Here is a 20,612-nt window from a genome sequence, read left to right on the forward strand (position 1 = left end):
GCGCACGTACCTTATCACACCATATATGGAATCCGGCAGATTATGCACAAATGCCCCTTTGTTGTATTATTCGTACATTTTTTAAATCCCATTAGGGTATTCGAATTTAACATCAACACAGTCTGCCTCTTTTTAAATGTAAGGGGTCAACCACCAAAGTAGAGGAACGAAGAACATTACGAGCGAAGCAAAAGCAGTCAAGGAAGAAAATGGCACTTCCAAAAGACATGAGGGAATCAAAGATATATCAAACAGAATTTATTCATGAAGTACACTTTGTAGACTTGACACAGAGCAGTGTTTCAGCACTAGTTGCACCTGCTTCTGGAGTCTAAAAAATATAAAGCAGTCAAATAAAACACATAAAAAAATATCAAAAGTATCTAAAATACACAAAATATAAACATATCAAGAAATTAAAAGACAGAAATTCAACTATCAGAAAATACATATAGAATGTAGAACGTATTGATATTATCATCATTCTTATCATGTCTTAATTTGATATACCACCTCTTTAAAGCATGAATTGGTTTACATACATACAATTGTACAGGTCCTGGCACTGTCCCTAATAGGTTCACAATCTAAGTAGCATATTATACCTGGGGCAACGGAGGGTTAAGTGACTTGCCCAGGGTCACATGGAACTGCAGAGGGAATTGAATTTGGTTCCCCAGGAATGCAAGCAAAAACAACTGACCGAGGCAAACGAGGAGTAAGATCATCCAAAAGTTTATTTGCCAGAGAGGACCAATTACCACGGCACGCAATGTATTGTGCTCCAGTATATTAATGGTTATTACCATTTACATTCTCTGAGAAACTGATCTATCTGAACCATCTTGATCCCCCGAGGAAAGCATTGTGTTGAAACACGGCCCATGTAGGGTCTTTTGGGCAGTGGCGCAGTGCGGGTGGTCCGCCCTGGGTGCATGCTGCAGGAATGGTGCAGGGCTGTCGTCTCTGCCGGTTCCCTGCTCCCTCTGCTGTTAATTGCTGTTCCGGGGCAGAGGGAAGAGGGAACCAGCAGAGCCGACAGCGATGCGGCTGCTCCCAGCACCCCAGCAGGCAAGAAGAATGCACCCGGGAGGGGGGGGGGGGTGCACAGCAGTTATCTGCCCCAGGTGCCAGCCAACCAAGGAACGCCATTGCTTTTGGGTCAATTTACTTGGGCAAATAAACTTTTGCATGCTCTTACTCCTTGTTTCCCTTGTTATTCAAGGTTTGATACTGGATAGCAATTCTTTCAGCAATCTGATTTCTTCACTCATTAATGTTTTTTAAATGGTCTTCACACATTTCACTAGTATATGAATTTCATATATACATTATTTCCTCATTTAAGTCACTTTGATAGGTTTTTACATACTTATTTATTTGTTGCATTTGTGTCCCACCTTATCCCACCTCTTTGCAGGCTCAAAGTGGCTTACAATACTTCATGAATAGTGGAAGAATGTTAGTTAATAAACATTTAGTATTGCAGGGTTTTGGTCAGCATGATGATAATAAGACAGAATAATAGTGTACAAGCAGATATTAAGAGACAATTCTAAATATAGAAAGGCGATTTGTACATATTCACATTGGTTGATCTTTGTGATAGGCTTTATTAAAGAGGTGGGTCTTCAGTAATGAGCGGAAGTTCGTAGACCGATTTCAAGCTGTGCGGTAGTGCATTCCATAACTGCATGCTCAGGTAGGTGAAGTTTGACGCATGCATTAGTTTGTATTTCATTCCTTTGCAGCTGGGGAAGTGCAGATCAAGGAATGTGCGGGATGATCTTTTGGTATTCCTAGGTGGTAAGTTGATCAGGTCTGGCATGTAAGCTGGTGCGTCTCCATGGATAATTTTATGAACTAATGAGCATACCTTGAAAGCGATACGTTCCTTAAGTGGGAGCCAGTGAAGTTTTTCTCGTAAGGGCTTAGTACTTTCAAATTTTGGTTTGCCGAATATAAGTCTAGCTGCAGTGTTCTGGGCTGTTTGGAGTTTCTTGATTATTTGTTCTTTGCAGCCGGCATATAGTGCGTTGCAATAGTCTAGATGACTGAGCACCATTGATTGTACCAGGTTGCGGAAAACACTCCTTGGGAAGAAAGGTCGTATTCTTTTTAATTTCCACATTGATGGACAGATATATATTAATTTTCACGATTCACTTTACATATATATTTTATAATCTGCATATGTCACATATACCCCAGAATTCAATGTATTGTGCCTAGCGTTCCGCACAAAAATTCAAGCATATTCTATATCAATGTGCGTAACTTAATTGGCTTAAGCCAATCTTCAGTGTTTTTAACAGCACTCAACAAGCAATAATGAGCACCAATTGGCAATAATTAGAATTGACATGCATAATTTGCAACGCACAGCACCTAAATTCTAATGCATAGAGCCAAAAAGGGCATGGTTATGGATGTGGAAATGGGCATTTCATAGGCATTCCAAAATGTATGGATGATTGGAGGATCAGGGTAATTGGATTTCTGGGGCTCCAGGGGGCACTATTAGTTTTTCTGCCCCAATGTAGAGGGTGAGCTAACCCTTCTTTATCACCTCAGAGTTAGCAGTAAATTTCTCACCTTGTGCTCAGGTCATGTGTCCTTAAAAACCTCTCTACATCAGGGCAGAATAGCTAACAGCCTGCTTACCATTTATTTTAACACTAGTAAAAAAGGCCCGTTTCGGAAACAAATGAAACGGGCGCTAGCAAGGTGATGGGTTTCTGGCATTAATGTTGAAAATGGTATTATTTTCTGAAATGTTTAAAAAAATGTTTGCTTTTTTGTAGTATGTGTAATATGATGTGTAAAAAAGAGCTGTGTGACATTTGTATGTATTCCGGATTCCACTGTAACAATTTCTTTATTGCGTGGGTTAGGGGAGGGAGTGTGTGTCTGTGTGTGAGACATAGAGATGCTGTGTGTCCTTGACAGTGTGTGTATGAGAGAGTGACAGAGAGGTTATTTTGGATGTCAGAGATCCAGTGAGATGCAGCTGTGGGAGGCAGTGGCGTACCAAGGGGGGGGGGGGCGGTCCGCCCCGGGTGCACACCACTGGGGGGGGTGCCGCGTGCCAGTCAGCGTCGTTCGTTTCCATGCTCCCTCTGCCCCGGAACAGGAAGTAACCTGTTCCGGGGCAGAGGGAGCATGGAAACGAATGCTGACCGGCGCGCGGCACCCCCCCCCCCAGCAGCGTGCACCCGGGGGTGAGGGGGTTCTTTCGCTGGGGCGGGGTCGCGCTGCACAGGGGGGCGGGGCGCATCGGCAATCCGCCCCGGGTGTCAGCGCTCCTAGGAACGCCACTGGTGGGGGGGGGGGGGGAGTATTTGAGTGAGTCAGCCAGGCTGATCTCGCAGGACCAAGTGGAATGCCTTGTGAGGGGACAGGAGGCATCATTCATAGCTAACTGGATGCAAGCATCAGGAAACAACCATAGAAGCGTGGAGTCACAACATTAACTCTGCCTCCGAAAGCAAGGGACACCTAACTATGCATTGGTGTAGAAATGGACAAATAAGGTGGGAGTGAAAAGGAACAGATAAAAGCAGGTGGTTAGATAGCCTGACAATTGCAAGGAAAGGTTCTGAGGGGTGTGGATACCAGTTTCAAGCATCCTATGAACCTATTATGCAAGTAGCAATGGGAAGTACCATCTGCCTGTATAAGCAGTGGGATTTGAACTGGCAACCTCTGGGCTGCAACCAGTGCTGTAACCACTAGTGCACTCCTCCTCTAGCAACCAGGTTTAGTTAGTGAATAGACAGACCACTTGCAAAGGGGAAAATCAGCTGGGGGAGGCACACATGTAAAGAAAGGGGGAAGGGGACATCACCTGTGGGGGGAAATTCTTGTATAACCACGTTATACCCTAAATCGTGGTTGAATGCATGCTGGTAACTTGGTGCGGAAGTTAGGGACCACACAAGGCATGAAGTCCACAGACCCAATCATGGCAAGAAATGATGCATTTCGAGAGGTGGAGTCACAAAGGTCTGTCACCTTGACCGAAAGCATGAGAGGTAAAGAAAGATTCCTGTGAGGGCATAGCTCCTACGAGGAAAGCCTTCAGTGGGCACTAGCTCTAGCCCCATCATAGCATTCGTGTCCAAGCCATTAAAGGAGGCACACTTAAAGAGCCCCCCTCTGCTTTGCATATGCACACCTCAACCGTCTGCATTGTTCGCTCCAAAAGAGTGGAAGAACAACTAAGCTTGGGTCCACTGTTCATTAAGGGAATCCAACTTCAAAATGTTCCGCTGACTCAGCTCACTCACCTCCAAATTAGGAATCTCATCATTGGTCAAAGTGTCTCTCCATCTTCGAAAGAGGCTAAAAGGCTGCCACAAAATAAACATTAGTACTCTAAAACAAGGAAAACCTAAGTTCTCTCATATCCTCCAAGTAATACAGCATTATGATAGAACCCCGAGTAGATCAAGTCCAGGGAGATTGACGATCACCTCACAGGAAGTGAATAAATTCAAATTAGATGAACTGCGGGAAGGTGTGCACTTTGAAGGCTTTGCGAGGGCACACATACTAGGAGTACAGAGTTGAAGAGAAAGTAAAGGATTACAAGTTTTTTAAGAGCCACAGGAGGGAAATGAGCCCACTTTGCCAAGCTCAGAGGAAGATACTCTAGGCACTATGCTATACCTGCAATACAGCTGAACTACTTTATCATAAAAGTAAAATCCCCTGTTCAAAAGGCAGTGAATAAAATGAAGTGCCCTCCCAACCGTCCTGCCAGATGGGGATTTGTGGTGTTTGTATTCTGCATCCTGGGCTGCAAAGATGGATATGCTTGTAAAAGCAGAGGAACCTTCCTAAATTCAAGCACTGGGATAAGTTTCCAGCAGGGGTAACTGCCCTTACAAAGCGCAGCAGTGGGATTTGAACTGGCCACCTCTGGATGTTGAGACTGGTGCTCTAACCACTAGGCCACTCATCAACTCCAGGTTGTTTTCTGAAACAGATCCTGTATGCTGTATGTCATAGAATGGGTTTCCCACCTACCCTTTTGCTCGTTAGAGGATAAAGGACTAGGGGAGAAATGCCCTGTACTTCCACTGCTGCTAGAGCATCGATCCTTGTGCCTAAGGGGTAGAGAAATGAGCAGTGTAATACTGAATTCAGGTAATAGACCAGATTCAGGGAAGTACAGCAGTGATCTGAATTTGTATGATCTGTACAATGAAATACAGGAGTGCCTCAGCATTAAACGCTTATCGAAGGATGCTATTAAGGAAAAAAAGCGTAAACAAATATGCCCGTAATAGCCTTGAGGGAATCCTCATGTTAATAAGGAAGACAAGCGTAAACAAATATGCATGTAATAGCATTGAGGAATTCACATGCACTAGGATTTAAAAAACCAACACCAACGGATGTAAAGAGTGGAACGCTAACCACTGCACCAGTCCTCTAGTGTGCCAGAAAATGGGCTCAGATTGCATATCAGTAAGGATTGCACACAGCCGTTTGATTTAAGACACACAGTAGTGATAAGTAGGAGACCCACCTTGGCAAATATGGCGGCTAAAAATTTCTCTACATGCTAAGCTGGAAAAGTGCATGCATTAAAACCTCATCTTACTACAGGGGAACAGTATGTAAACCACAATCAATACTTCTATGTGTCATCACCTCACAGCCTTGGAGAGAACCGGCCATCTAGCGTAATTTTTTGTTTCAGAATTAAAATAAAATTCTTGATGCCTACCACATGGGACACCAACACTGCTTACAGTGGGATTTGAACCGGCCACTTCTGGATTGCAAGACCAGTGCTCTAACCACTAGGCCACTCCAACCCGTGGATGTACAGTAAGAGTTTTGCCAGAGCAACGTGGCCAAGCTGACACTAACCGAGAAACAAGTTCGGAATTAACGTTAAGTAAGCTCAGAAAGGTAGATCAAATGAATTGGGAAGGTGCAGGTTTATTTATTTATTTGTTGCATTTGTATCCCACATTTTCCCACCTCTTTGCAGGCTCAAGGTGGCTTACAATACATCATGAATAGTGGAAATAAGAAAATAAATAATTGGTGTTACAGGATTTTGGGTTACATGGTAAAGAAATACATGATAGCAATATAACAGAGAACATTGTAAGACATTTCTAGATATAAGTGGGGAATTTCACATGTGCTGCTCTTTGTGGTATATCTTATCAAAGAGATGGGTCTTCAATAGTTTGCAAAAGTTGGTTAAGTTCGTGAAGAAATAGATCTATTTCTGGCAGGGAGGTCGATCAAATCACTCATGTAACCGGGGGATTCTCTGTGTATGATCTTGTGGGTCAATGTGTTGATCTTGAAATTTATTGTTTCTTTGATGGGGAGCCAGTGAAGCTTCACTCGCAGAGGTGATGCACTTTCAAATTTTGATTTGCCAAAAATTAGTCTGGCTGCCGTGTTTTGGGCAGTCTGGAGTCTAGTCAGTATTTGGGTTTTGCATCCTAAGAAAACACTGTTGCAGTAGTCAGCGTGGGTAATAACAGTGGACTGTATCAGGTTCCGGAAAGTGTTGAATGGGAGGTATGGCTTCACTCGTTTCAATATCCACATCATATTAAACATTTTCTTTGTGGTGACTTTGGCGTGGTTATCAAATGATAAATGGTTGTCAATCATTACTTCATCATTATCGGATATGGAGAGTTTGACATCAGGGGTGTTCAGAGTAGTCGGGAGGTAAGGGGAGTATTGGGAAGAGAGAACCAGGCATTGCGTTTTTTCTTTATTCAATTTCATTGAATAAAGAAAAAACTGGTCAAGATGAGACTTTTGAAAGGAAAGCCAGCATCCATGTCTAAGGATCAACTTTTTGTCCATGCTGGGGATCAGTACTGCTCTCAGAGCCACTCGTCAACCCTTCCAAATAGGGCTAGAAACATCCTTTCACCTGTAATTCTTTGCATGGGTCATTTTCCTCTGTCCTTCAGTCTAAGGCTGCCCTGGCTTCCTTTAAGGGAATGTACATTCAGCTCAGAAGTCTGTTTCTTAAAGCTTTTCCTACGGGAAATACAGGAATTAAGACACACTCACAGAACGCACACAACAAGCATACATTTAATGTAAAGAGAGGCATAATCTACAACTGGCCAGTGAATGAGGCATTTAGAAGGCGTTTTTAATCTTGGCAGCCACAAGTAAGAGAATTTCCCCGATCTTGTGCTGCCAGTTCTGGATATCCTTGGACATCTGGCACCATAACTCGCCATGACGTGGTTCTGTGTTCTCACAGCGCTTGCGCACCTCCTCCTGTTGCTCCTCTGTACCATGCTGCAGCTCAAACTTGTAGAAGAAAGCCCAGGCATCACCCAGGTCCGAGTCAATTTTCACTGTGCGATGAAACCACTCCCGGGCCTTTGTTATTTTACGCTCACTCCAGAATAACTTGGCTACAGCCAAGAGCACGTGAGGGTCATGCTCACATTTCTTCAGGGCATCCACACTCTTTGTTTTACGCTGTGGCCGTGCCTCCAGGAAAATGGCTTCTGACCACAATATTCCTGAATTGGGACACTCTTGCAGGGCTTTAGCCATCAACGTGTTGGCAATGTTCTTCAACCCTGCCCTGTACTCCAAGCGCACAGACTCTAACCAAAGCTCCGGGTTCTTTGGATTCTTCAAACGAGACTTCTCCAAGATGGCCCTGGCACGGGTCAGCTGTCCAGCCTTCTCCTCCAACCTGGAGAGCAGCAGCCACAGTGGAATGGAGTGGGGACACTTCTTTAGCCCCTGGTTATATGCTTCACGAGCCATTTCTGAAAGTTCTTCCTGTTCCAGGATCTGCCCTTTCATCATCCAGAGCTTGGGAAAATCCTCATAATGATTCAAGGCTTCTTCACAGAGGTCCTGGGCAGCTTTGATGTTTCCCAGCACCCATTCCAACTTTACCGACTTCATGAAGACCCTAGCTGTGGATGCACTGCTGCGAGCCTTTGCTAGTAGTCTTCTAGCTCTTTCATACTCATTGTTCTCAGATTCCAACTTCACTGCAGCCAGCCAGATCTCTTCACTGTTTGGATTTGCCTGAAAAGCCAGAGCCAGAATACTCCTGGCAGCAGGCACATCGCCTGCCAGCCATTTTGACTTTGCTCCCATCAACCAAAGGACTTCTGCCTTGGGACAATGAGCGACAGCCCTCTGCAAGAGCGCCTCCAGGGATTCCCTGGTGCCATGGTTCTTCTCAAAGTATGCTGCTCTCAGCCAGACACTCTTCTTGCTTGGGAAAACCTGTAAAGCGTGGGCATAGATTGCACGGGCACACTCCAGAGCACTGTGGGAAACACAACTGTCAGCATCTTCCATCCAGGTGTGCTTCCTGTCTTCCTCCTCAATCCCAATCCCAATCACAGCTCGGATAACTGCCTGACATGTCACCACACTGCCAGCCTTATCACACTCCTCTGCATCCTGGATCCACTGCTCTCTGTTGATTTCCACTCCATTTGCCCGCAAGGAAGTAATGGCTCTGTCAATGATCTTGTCCACCATCTGTGTATTTCCATTGGCTTCTTCAAGTTTGGCAGCCGTAATCCAGATGTGCCGGTCTGTAGGAATATTTTCTCGAGCTTTGTTGAGAACTTTACGAGCATTTTCATAAGTTTCTAGTCTTGCTAAAGCAAGCCACAGCTCCACACTCGTGGGACAGCACTCTACAGCTCTGCTAAGCATGATTCGGGCATCTTCAGGCTCTTCCAGCTCCACTGCCGCCTTCCACAGACGCACAGAGTTAGGTACATGCTCCAGGGCTTTCCTCAGCACACGCTTTTTCGCTCGGATATCAGTCTCCAATTCTGCTGCTCGAATATAAACCCGCACAGACTGTGGCAAGTGGCGTACTGCTTGGGCTACCACAGCTTTAGCTGTGTCACCGGGCTGCAGGCGGGCAGCTTCTAACCAAACATCTTCACTCTTGGGGCACATTTCAGTGCCTTTCATGATAAGATTTCGAGCCACTTGTAGTTTGCCAGTGACCTCCTCCAAACGTGCAGAAGCGATCCAAGCTGGAGGGTGGTGAGGGTTGGTCTCCCGCACTGACTTCAACAGCAGCCGGGCTTTTTTGATATCATTGATGTCTCCACCATGTGTTGGGATCATTGAATTTAAGTCAGTCAAGTATCCTTTGGGGTCCACCACAGTCTGGCCACTCACAGAGTCTGACACCTGGCTCAGTCTCATATCCATCAAGGTATTCCTGGCTTGTCCTATCTTTCTCATGTCCAGGTCACCAGTGCCTGGAGTCATCAGCCCAGATGTCATTCCTCCTGGATAAGGAGTGTTCAGCCCCCCAGCAAAGGGAGTATTTAGTCCACCAAATTGTGTCTGTCGGGGATCCACAGAGGTGTGATTCTCTCCACTCTGTAAGTGTTTTGCAAAGAAGCTATCTGGGATAGGTGTCAGTTTTTCGTAACGTGGGTTCCTTTGCCGTTTGTTCCTGGCATCACCAACTTCAGGAATACTTAGCCACTCTTCCTCTGTGACTTCAGCCAGTTTCCTCTTTAAGTCAGAAAACTGCTGCTGAATTTTGGGTCGCTCCATGCGGTATTTTTCAATCTCCTCTTTCTCACGCTGCTCTCTTCTCTCTTTCCTCCTTTCGTCCATCCGCTTATCCAGGGCTGCGTAAATAGCATCTGCCTCCTCGTCATCCTTCTCATAGGGTCCGCTGGAGAACAGGCTCCCGGCATAGCCATTAAACTCATCATAATTAGTATCGTTTAGGTCCTCATCATCGTCATCAGCCTGACTCTTCTTCATCTGGTCCCCCACTGTCCTCTTTCCTGGAGGAGCATGGCGATCGTCTACTGGGTCATTGGCATCTCGGGCAGGACCGATATCAGAACGGGTTGTAAAACCGGTGGCACCTCTGCCCAGGCCCGGCACATATCCGAGCGGAGCGGGCATGCCAAGGAAAGGCTTTTTCTTCTTGTTCATTGTGCCAGTGATGGAAGCAGTAATGCTCGTAGCTCCGCCGGACACGGGCGGGTTCCCCGGGCCAGCCGCCATGGAGCCGCTCGGTGCTGCGACGCTAGACGCCATTTTTCTTCTCCCGGAAACTGAGCTGCCGTCCAAGACCTGCTGTGTGAATGACCTGCTCAAACAATCTGCTGCCACTGCTTGCGCCGAACTTGCCGCCGAAAAGGCACCCCTGTGTCCTCGGCAAACCTTTATCTCGATTTGCACTGTACGCCCTTCCCTTCCAGCCTCCCAGCCAATCCCCGCTGCAGTTTCCAGTGACGTCACTCCTACCCAGACGGGGAACTACTACTACTACTACTAAGGGGAACTACTACTACGACTACTACTACTTAACATTTCTAGAGCGCTACTAGGGTTACGCAGCGACAGTCCCTGCTCAAAGAGCGTACAATCTAATAGACAAGTGGAGTGGAGGAGTGGCCTAGTGGTTATGGTGGTGGACTTTGGTCCTGGGGAACTGAGGAACTGAGTTCAATTCCCACTTCAGGCACAGGCAGCTCCTTGTGACTCTGGGCAAGTCACTTAACCCTCCATTGCCCCATGTAAGCCGCATTGAGCCTGCCATGAGTGGGAAAGCGCGGGGTACAAATGTAACAAAAATAAAGTGAATGGTCGGTCCGATAGGGGCAGTCAAAATCGGGGCAGTCTGGATTCACTGAGTGGTAAGGGTTAGGTGCCGAATGCAGCATTGAAGAGATGGGTCTTAAGCAAAGACTTGAAGATGGGCAGGGAGGGGGCTTGGCGTAAGGGCTCAGGAAGGTTGTTCCACGCATAGGGTGAGGCGAGGCAGAATGAGCGGAGCCTGGAGTTGGCGGTGGTGGAGAAGGGTACTGAGAGGAGGGATTTGTCCTGTGAACGGAGGTTACGGGCGGGAACGTAAGGGGAGATGAGGGTAGAAAGGTAGTGAGGGGCGGCAGACTGAGTGCATTTGTAGGTAAGAAGGAGAAGCTTGAATTGAATTCGGTATCTGATTGGAAGCCAGTGAAGTGACCTGAGGAGAGGGGTGATATGAGTATATCGGTTCTGACGAAATATGAGACGAGCAGCAGAGTTCTGAACAGATTGAAGGGGGGATAGATGGCTAAGTGGGAGGCCGGTGAGGAGTAAGTTGCAGTAGTCCAGTCAAGAGGTAATGAGAGCGTGGACGAGAGTTCGGGTGGTGTGTTCAGAGAGGAAAGGGCGAACCCGGAGGGGATGGCTGAGCACGGGACAGGGAGCTACTGCATGGCTGCTCGCCAGCCTTCTTTTCTGCTCGGTGTGCTGCGGCGGCTAGGAAAGCAAATAGAATGTTAGGTATTATTAGGAAAGGAGTCAAAATAATATGGCCATTGTCAGAGGGACAGAAACCTTTGGACAACATCAAAGTAAGATTTGAGTGCAAATGATGTAAGAATAAATGGGAGCTGACTTTAGGAGATAAGTAGGGTGCTTATCAAGCAGACAATGTGAATTTGCATAACGCCTGATTGACCTGATCAGAAGTGATTGGATGAAAGTGGAGCAGATTCCATCTGCTTGAGAATGAGGCAGTAAAGGATGATGTAAATAGAGGAAATAGTGGTAGTCTGATTTTAGCTATTTTCTGTTTAAAATAAGTAGCCAAGTGGTCGGCAGTAGGTGTGGGATCAGTAGAACTGGTTATTAGTTGAGTGCAGGGGCGTAGCTACGGGTGGGCCTGGGTGGGCCCAGGCCCACCCAATTTCAGCTCAGGCCCGCCCGGCCGCCCGCCCACCCAAGTGCACACACATTGCAGCAGAAACAGTACCCGCTCTGGCTCATCTGATCGCTCCAGAGTCGCATCGGCGAACTGGCGCGGGCGGCGCCAGTAAAAGCATAAAGCAGCCAGGCTCTTCGACTCCGTCCGTCCTTCGCTTCCCTGCCTTCTCAGCGCGTCCCGCCTTCCTCTGATGTCATTTCCTTTCGGGTGGGCGGGACGCGCTGAGAAGGCAGGGAAGCGAAGGACGGACGGAGTCGAAGAGCCTGGCTGCTTTATGCTTTTACTGGCCGCCCGCGCCAGTTCGCCGCTGCGACTAGAGAAGGAGGGAAAGAACTGGAAGCCATTTAGAAAATCTTTTTCTACTCCCCCGCGCAGCCGTCGCCTTCACTCAAATCACAGGAAGCAAACCTGTGAGCTGCTGCCTGCGTCCACGTTGTCATTCTTTATTGTTGGTGATCAGAGGGAAGGATGGGATTGGGAGGGGTAGTGAGTACAGAGTATGGGGAATGGGGGACTAATGAAGTGGGTGAAAGATGGGGGGAGGAATTTAGGAGACTGGGTAAGGGAGAGACAGAGGGGGGACTAGGAGTGCTGGAAAGGGAATGAGAGGGAGATGGTCAAAGGGGAGAGAGGAGCATCGATGGCCATGGATGGGAGGACAGGGCCCAGGGAGAGAGGAGAAATTGCTGGACATGGAGGGGAGGGCAGGGGAGAGAGGAGGGTTGCTGGACATGGGTGGGTGGAGGAGATGGGATGGACGTGAAGGAAGGAGATGCACATGGATGGAGGGGAGAAAGAAGAAATTCTGGACATGGATGGAGGGGAGGGAAGACAGAGAAAGGAGATGCACATGGATGGAGTGGAAGGGAGAGAGAAGAAATGCTGACATGGATGGAGAGGAGGGAAGAGAGAGGAAGGAGATGATATGAGGGGAAAAGAAGAGAGGAGAAAAACTGCACATGGATGGAGAAAATAGGCAGAAGCTGGATCCACTGGACAGTCAAGTCTGCGGAGGACCAGAAATGAAGAAGAAAGGAGGAAAGGAAAGAAATAAATGGAAAGGAAGTCCTGGAAATGGAGTTAAGAGGACTTATAGCAGCAGAATCGGATACTGGGCCAGCATGATCAGAAAAACAAAGTCACCAGACAACAAAGGTAGAAAAAAATCATTTTATTTTCATTATAGTGTTTGGAATATGTCCACTTTGAGAATCAGGTGCTCAACATTAAAAGTTTATATTTATTTACTTATTTATGGCATTTTATCCCACATTAAACATGAATTAGATTGGCACCTGGGATCATTTAATTTTATTTCTTGGAGAGAGTAATGCATTGCCTCCACCCCCAGGCTCTCTCCCCGGCTATAGCCAGCTCTGCAATTTTGAGGGGAGGTGGACCGGGGGGGGTGGGGGCGCAGAGGTGGACCAGGGAGAGAGCCTGTTGTTAAACATTTACCAGCAAACCACTGTCTAGTGCCCACCCATCCAACCTGTTGGCCCACCCAAAAATTGACTTCTGGCTACGCCACTGGTTGAGTGGATTTGTCCTTAGCGCAAATTCTCTCTTGTCTCCTGCTTTCACGTTTCATTTCTAAAAGATCATAATTGAAGGAAGGAGATAATCTTTTTGTACCAGATTTGACAGTCACAGCTGCAATAACATCAAGGACTGCTTTACAAGTATCATTCTATTGCTGAATGAAATTCAGGGAGGGGTTCGAGGTAAGTAATGCAGTGAATGACTCATTGGACCAGAATTTTTAAAGGTCAATTTTAACTCTAGTTTTAAAGAAATGTAACCAATTTCAGGATTTGGAATGACAATTAATTTTCTTCCAATGCAATTTAAAAAAAGAGGCTACTGTGATCTGACCAAGGTATTGGGGTCCAATGAGAATCTGAGATGAAAAAAGTAGTTGGGTCTGTAAATTTAGTTGCTAATATATCTAATTGATGATCTTTAATATGAGAGGACATTCCGTTGAAAAGCGAGAATTGCCAAACATTAAGGGATTCTAGGAAATTCTTGGTGTATTGGTTGGTAATGTTGCAAGATGTAAATTAAGATCTCCAACCATAATGATATTATCATTATTAATACATGCATTGGAGATGAGTTCGGTAAGATCAGCCTCAAGTGAGTTCCAACAATTAGGAGGACAATATAACATTAGGAGGCAGATAGGTTTAAATAAAGAATGGCAAGAAACAGAACAAGTAGCAATTTCCAGATTTGGAGATTGAAATTCAGAGATCGTTTTTACCTCAAATAAAGATTTAGAGATGATAGCTAAACCACCTCCGCCCCCCCCCTTTTTTTTTTTTTTAGCTCTAGGGAAATGAAGAACAGAATAATTGGGTTGCCATACATCTACAATAACAGGGTCATCTTTTGCCTGTAGCCAAGTTTCAGAGATTAGAACAAAATCAAATTGAACATCAGTTATCCAGTCTTTAATAATTACAGCTTTGTTAACAACTGATCCAGCACTGGCATAACCTATAGACAGAGAAAAATAAGAACAAGTAAAGTTGCTGACAGTGGGACTTTAATCAAATGGCGGAGCCTTTTTTAATGTGATGTTTAGTAGAAGACACAATGTTCGGATCCTTGTGATTCAAATAACTAGAAGCAAAAGTAGAGGGATTCCTTTCGTGATAAGTTGGTAAACAATAAGGATAATAATATCTCCTAGGATATAACACTGGGGTAGCAAAATAGGAATCAAACCCATTAGTAAAATGAATTAAGTGTCTAGACAGAATGAGAAAAAAACTAACCAATATAGCAAAACTCTTAGCATTCTTTAAGGAATACAAGCACTCAACATGTGGAAGCAGGAATGACCGAAAGCAGCTTTGAGCTCAGTCAGTAACACTGCAGCGATTTTAACAGCAGATCCACATTGCTCAGTTTAAATTTCACAACACAGCAACTGCTCCCACTGTGAAAGCATTTCTTTGGTTAACCTCCAGCTGCTAGTTTTCTGCATGAACTTTATTTATTTATTTATTTATTGCATTTGTATCCCACAATTTCCCACCTCTTTGCAGGCTTAATGTGGCTTACAATATAACATGAATAGTGGAAATATATAAGGAAGCATACATTTAGTATAACAGAGGGGTCTTGGGTAACATGATAATGATGGATCATAATGGTAGATTAACAAGTAGAAAAGCAGTTCTGAATATAAGTATAGGAGTTCATATTTGTTGGTCTTTGTGGTATACTTTGCTAAAGAGATGGGTCTTCAGTATTTTGCGGAAGTTAGTTATTTCATAGATCGTTTTTAAGTTGCACGGCAGCGTGTTCCAGAATTGCGTGCTCAGGTAGGAAAAGTTTGACGCATGCGTTAGTTTGTATTTTAGACCTTTACAGTTGGGGAAGTGAAGTTTAAGGAATGTGCGGGATGATTTTTCAGCATTCCTGGGTGGTAAGTCTATCAGGTCTGACATGTAGGCTGGGGCATCTCCGTGGATGATTTTGTGAACTAGGGTACATATTTTGAACGTGATGCGTTCCTTGAGTGGGAGCCAGTGTAGTTTTTCTTGCAGGGGTTTAGCACTTTCATATTTTGTTTTACCGAATATGAGTCTAGCTGCAGTGTTCTGAGCTGTCTGAAGTTTCTTGATTATTTGCTCTTTGCAGCCAGCCTATAGTGCATTTCAGTAATCTAGGTGACTGAGTACCATTGATTGTACTAGGTTACGGAAGACTGTCCTGGGGAAGAAAGGTCTCACTCTTTTTAATTTCCACATCTTCTTGGTTGTGTTTTTCGCGTGATTCTCAAGTGTTAGGTGTCGATCAATGGTAACTCCAAGAATTTTTAGGGTGTCTGAAATTGGGAGATTCAGTTTTGGTGTGTTGATGGTAGTGAATTTGTTTGCTTGTGTTATGTTGCAAGGTGAGTATTAGGCATTGGGTTTTTTCTGCATTGAGTTTCAGCTGAAATGCGTCTGCCCATGTGTGCATGATGTGTAGACTTTGATGTCGTTGGAAATTTCCTTTAGATCTTGTTTAAATGGGATGTAGATCGTTACGTCGTCTGCGTATATGTATGGGTTAAGGTTTTGGTTTGATAGTAGTTTCGCCAAGGGTATCATCATTAAGTTGAATAAGGTCGGTGAGAGGGGGGATCCCTGTGGAACTCCGCATTCAGGTATCCATGTAGCTGATGTAGTCGAATTAGATGTTACTTGGTATGATCGTGTGGTTAGGAATCCTTTTAATCAATTGAGGACATTGCCTCCAATTCCGAAGAATTCGAGGATATGTAGTAGTATTCTATGATCAACCATGTCGAAGGCGCTAGACATATCGAATTGTAGAAGTAGATTTCTTATTTCAGAAATCTTTTTGTCTTTTGTTTACTCAAATAGAATGATAAAAAAGTCCAGCACTTAGCTGACACCCTGATGAAGGTCTTTTTCCTCGTGTTTTAATTACAATTTCATAGTGAATGTACACAACTGGAAATTTAGATTAGGCTCTTCTCCATTTGATATGTTTTTCTATCGTTTATTAGTACTGTGAGTTTTATCCTGCTACTGCTACCTTTTCGATCGTCCGTGTTATATCCTTGGGCTTCAAGATGCTTGAAAGGCATCTTACTCTCTTTTGCTTCACTTTGCACATCACCGACTGTGTATACTGAGGCTTCAGTTATGACCGTGCATATAAAGACGCTGTGCCCGGCTGTCCTTGCTCATTATTATTACTAGTAAAAAAGGCCCGTTTCTGCCGCTGATGAAACGGGCCCTAGCCAGCACCGGACTCCCTTCCCCTCCCCTTACACTTGTCTTTCTGGTGGTCTAGAGGTACCTGTTCGGTCGGGGCAGGAAAGAAAGCCCCCTTTCCTGGCCGTAGCAGTGCTGCTAGCTTCCTTGCTGCATCGTTTGGGAGTCCGGCTCTCGGCGTTTCAAAATGGCCGCTGTGAGTTGAGGTCTCGCGAGGCAGCTTCAACTCTCGGCGGCCATTTTGATTGGCTGAGAGCCGGACTCAGACACAATGCAGCCGGGCAGCTAGCAGCAGCGCTCCGGGGAGGAAAGCGGGGGTTCCTTCGTTCCTGCCCGAGCAAACAGGTACCGCTAGACCACCAGGAATAGTGGCTTAAGGGGATGGGAGGTAAGGTGATGAGGGGAAGAGTGTGGTACCGGGGGCGGGCCGGTACCTTGAAAGGGGTGGGGCGATGTGGTGAAAGGGGCCGGGGTGATGGGCACGTCGTCGTTTGTGACTGGGATTTGTTGGAAGGGGAGGAGTAGGGAAACACTGCTCCCCGTGCGTTGATTTCCCTTGTTGTCGTGTTCCGCCCTCGACGTCATCACGTGTGACGCGAGGGCGGGGCATGCAGACATGGTGAGTGTTGTGGCTTCACCACCATGAAGTTACGAACCTGTGTGTGAGTGCCTGCAGTGACGTCAGTGTCCTCAGAACGTTGAGGGTGCGTTTTATTATAGTAGATTATTCCTCCGAAGACAAAAAACTCTAATCTTCACTCTGTGCAATGGCAACAATTGACTTACAATTCTCGTCTTTTGGTGAAACCTTCGTATACAAATTGATCGTAGGTTCAACTTCCCTTTCTTCACGAATAATATTTTCTTACGACTCACCATCTCGAGAAGACTGGTGCAAATTAGCATAAGCAGCTCTGGAGCTATTGAATACATTAATGACTCGCATGAGAAACTCTGGAATTATTGAATAAAGCCCAATAAATTAATGACTCGCCTGAGAAACTGCTGAATTATTGAATAAATCCCGAGAAAGAAATCACTGGCATGAGCAGCGACTTTTCTTCGCTTGTAAACTGTTAAGCGGCTTTTCCCTCCCAATATTGCTTGATCGAGTGCTTTTTAACATGTCCTTATTATCTGCATTAAAGTCTCCCTTGCTTACACGGGTCTGTGTCTGTTTTCTTTGCCTCTGTTGTTTATTATAGGGCGAGGACAAAAGTAATAGATATGTTTACAAGAAGTGAACAAGCATCATATAATACTGTAATGGTATCAGTTTATTACTGAAATATGTAGCATATTTGCTGGATTATATATACACCAATATATTTGTGTATCTTTTAAAAATATATATTTGACACGGCAGCAGAGAGAATAGTTTCATTTCAAGCCCCTCTCTCTCCATTCCTTTTTCTGGGAACTTCTGAGAGCAGGGATAGTTAATCACAAACACTTAACAAACACAAAAGAGCTTCCTCTGCCCTCCCACCTAACAAAAGATGGACTAAGGTGGACACCTGAATAAAACAAAGAACTCAGGAGAAGCATAAACAGGACATTTGCTTGTCAAAGGTATACCTGCCCCTCCCATCAGCTTTCAGACATGTGCAGAAAGGAAGGACTTGTAATGTGTATCTGCCCCAGAGACTGAGCAGGACATCAAAAGAAAATCCAGACTGTAAGTCTCGTGATGTCATAAGACATGAGACCAAGATACCACAATGCTTTGCAAATGCTCAGGGGTCGTGTGCAAAAAACCAGGAAGCCAGCAAAGATCCACATGGCATATCCTCCTGCAGCTTGCAAGGTATAAAAGCAAAAGCTGTTTCCCCAAGACTCAGATTCTTTTCACTGCAAGCAACTCAGATTCTCATCAACTGCCAGCAAGTCAGATTCTCTTCAGCTGCAAGCAACTCAGATCCATTCACTGCAGAAGCCCTCCTGTCGTAACCATGTGCTCATCAATCAGCTGGACCACAGCATGCTTGTAACAAGGACTTGTAAGTTAACCTACCTGCTACTTTGTTCTATTTTATGCACAGATTACCTGTAAAGATCCCTTAAAACCTACCTCTCGTGTGCAATTGTATATTAAATCAACCTTTTTGAAGCTAAAAATATGGTCTCTTTGTGTTCTGAGTATACTTAATTTATTTAATTTATTGCAATTATCACCTTTGGTGATTGGTGGAGAAATCAATATAAATACAGCACCTGCTCTTAAATTATAAGCAGTGGCGAGTTGCTCTAGAGCTGTTTTCCCCAAATTAAATCATTTCTTGTAACATATTAATTGGTGGAGAACGGGGACAGGTATTCTGTGCGAGTAGAATACGGTAGCAGTGTTCTTAAATTATATTTTTGTATTTTGCTGCTTTATAGAGAACTGAGTATCAGGTTTCATTAATTAAATTTCCGAGTGATAAATTGATAAGGTTTTCAGGGCATTTAGAATATTTAGAATGCTGTGCTGGATGGATGTTTGGTCTTATTTAGGTACTTATGCACTCATGTACTTTATGTATTTCATAATCAAATCTTTAGGCATGCTCTGGCATAAAATAAAAAACAATTTTGCAGTTTCTTTTGAGAAGGACATAGATAACCCCACTTTGCCTAAGCAATGCGTAGAATCCTCTGGCCCTAATCCTTGGACCCATAATGTAACTGAAACAAAATGTGATTTATATTCAATTAAGGAAGGGAGCAAGAGAATTTCTGCATGCACTTGGTTAATGTGGACCATATATAAGAAAGCCTTAAGGGAACATGCAGAATTGAATGAGAAATTACTAGCCAAAGAGAGAGAATGTATGCAGATAGAGAATGAAAAGGAGTTCTTAATCACAATGACTAGTTGCTTAAGTTATCAAGTAGATTCTCTTAAACAGCAAGTCCAACAGCAGGTAGCTCAAGAAAATCAGATGCAGACCCAAATTTTAGCTTTAGAGATGCAGGCCAGCCAGGTTCCAGACTTGAAGCATTTAATCAGAGAATTAACACTGCAGATGCCCCCAATAGATGAGAATATTGATCATGTACAGGATTCACATTTGCAGGGGTCAGCCTTTACGGGTCTCCCATGTGCTCCTCCAGACCCAAATACAGCTACAGCCATGCCTGTTTCAGCTATGGTAACAGTATCACAGTCCACACCCATAGCAGGAGGTTCAACTAGAACCATTAGTTCTCAGACCCCCTCACAGCATCCAAAACCTCAGCACATATATGCACAACCTGTTCTGCAGTCTAATTTAAATGCTCATGATTCAGCTCCTCAGCACACAGATGCACCACCTGGGCTGCATTCTGATCTAAGCTCCCATAGAAGGGAACCTCTAATAAAGAAATCAGCTCCTCAGTATGTAGCTACTGAAAACCGCCAGCAAGCATGTGACATTTTAAACTCTCATGTAGCCTTGCAGATATTGCAGATAGCTAACAATAAAAAGAGAAATTTGCCGCCAGATAAACAGAAACTTATAACTGCAAGTCCTGCTGGACCAGAAACTGACATTCTGTCAGCCCTTCCTGCAATTTAAAACCTAAAACATGAGGAGACGCGTCCAGCCTGGACTGGACTTCTCCACAGCATGACCCACTCTGCAGATGGCAGGGAAATCCAGGTGCTAATTTTTAAAAATATGTTGGACAGGAAAATAGAAAACGTTTTTGCTAAGAATTTAAAATGTAGCTTCTATTGTTCTTTTAATTAAAAATGTAGCTTCTATTGTTCTAAAGATTTAAAATGTAGCTTTTATTGTTCTTTTGAACATTTAAGATTTAGTAATGTCTCTTTGCAATAAGTCAGATTTAAAATGTCTCTCTGTGATAGCTTCTGTTGTAATTTGTTTTTGATATAATATTGTATAAGGATTTAGAAATGTCTTTTTTCTGATGAGTGACTCCCACTGGAGTTGAAACTAAAATACTGGGTAAGAAGTTTTAAAAATGCCTCCTTAAACACTGCTAAAGCAGATAAATATGGTAACCTTTTACCACACTCATTACCCATAAAAGGTTTCTCTCTGAAAAATAAAAAGTTTCTCTCTGAAAGGTAGTTCATGGCACTATACCATGACTCTGTTTTTGTTTATTTGGTCAATGATTAAGTAAATATTATTGCATAGGATTGATAGGAATAATTA

At 44.4% G+C, this 20,612-nt stretch overlaps 1 long non-coding RNA gene and 1 pseudogene across 1 annotated transcript; one reads left to right on the top strand and one right to left on the bottom strand.

Moving 5' to 3' along the window:
* Window positions 1–1,334: 1,334 nt before the first annotated feature.
* Window positions 1,335–17,722, top strand: LOC115459443. Its single transcript, XR_003940275.1, has 4 exons — window positions 1,335–1,347; window positions 3,452–3,455; window positions 15,256–15,266; window positions 17,578–17,722. It is a non-coding gene; the product is annotated as an uncharacterized LOC115459443 (long non-coding RNA).
* Window positions 6,769–10,065, bottom strand: LOC115459442 (annotated as a pseudogene).
* Window positions 17,723–20,612: the final 2,890 nt, after the last annotated feature.

Source organism: Microcaecilia unicolor, unplaced genomic scaffold (genome assembly GCF_901765095.1).
Source record: "Microcaecilia unicolor unplaced genomic scaffold, aMicUni1.1, whole genome shotgun sequence".
Lineage (NCBI taxonomy): Eukaryota > Metazoa > Chordata > Amphibia > Gymnophiona > Siphonopidae > Microcaecilia > Microcaecilia unicolor.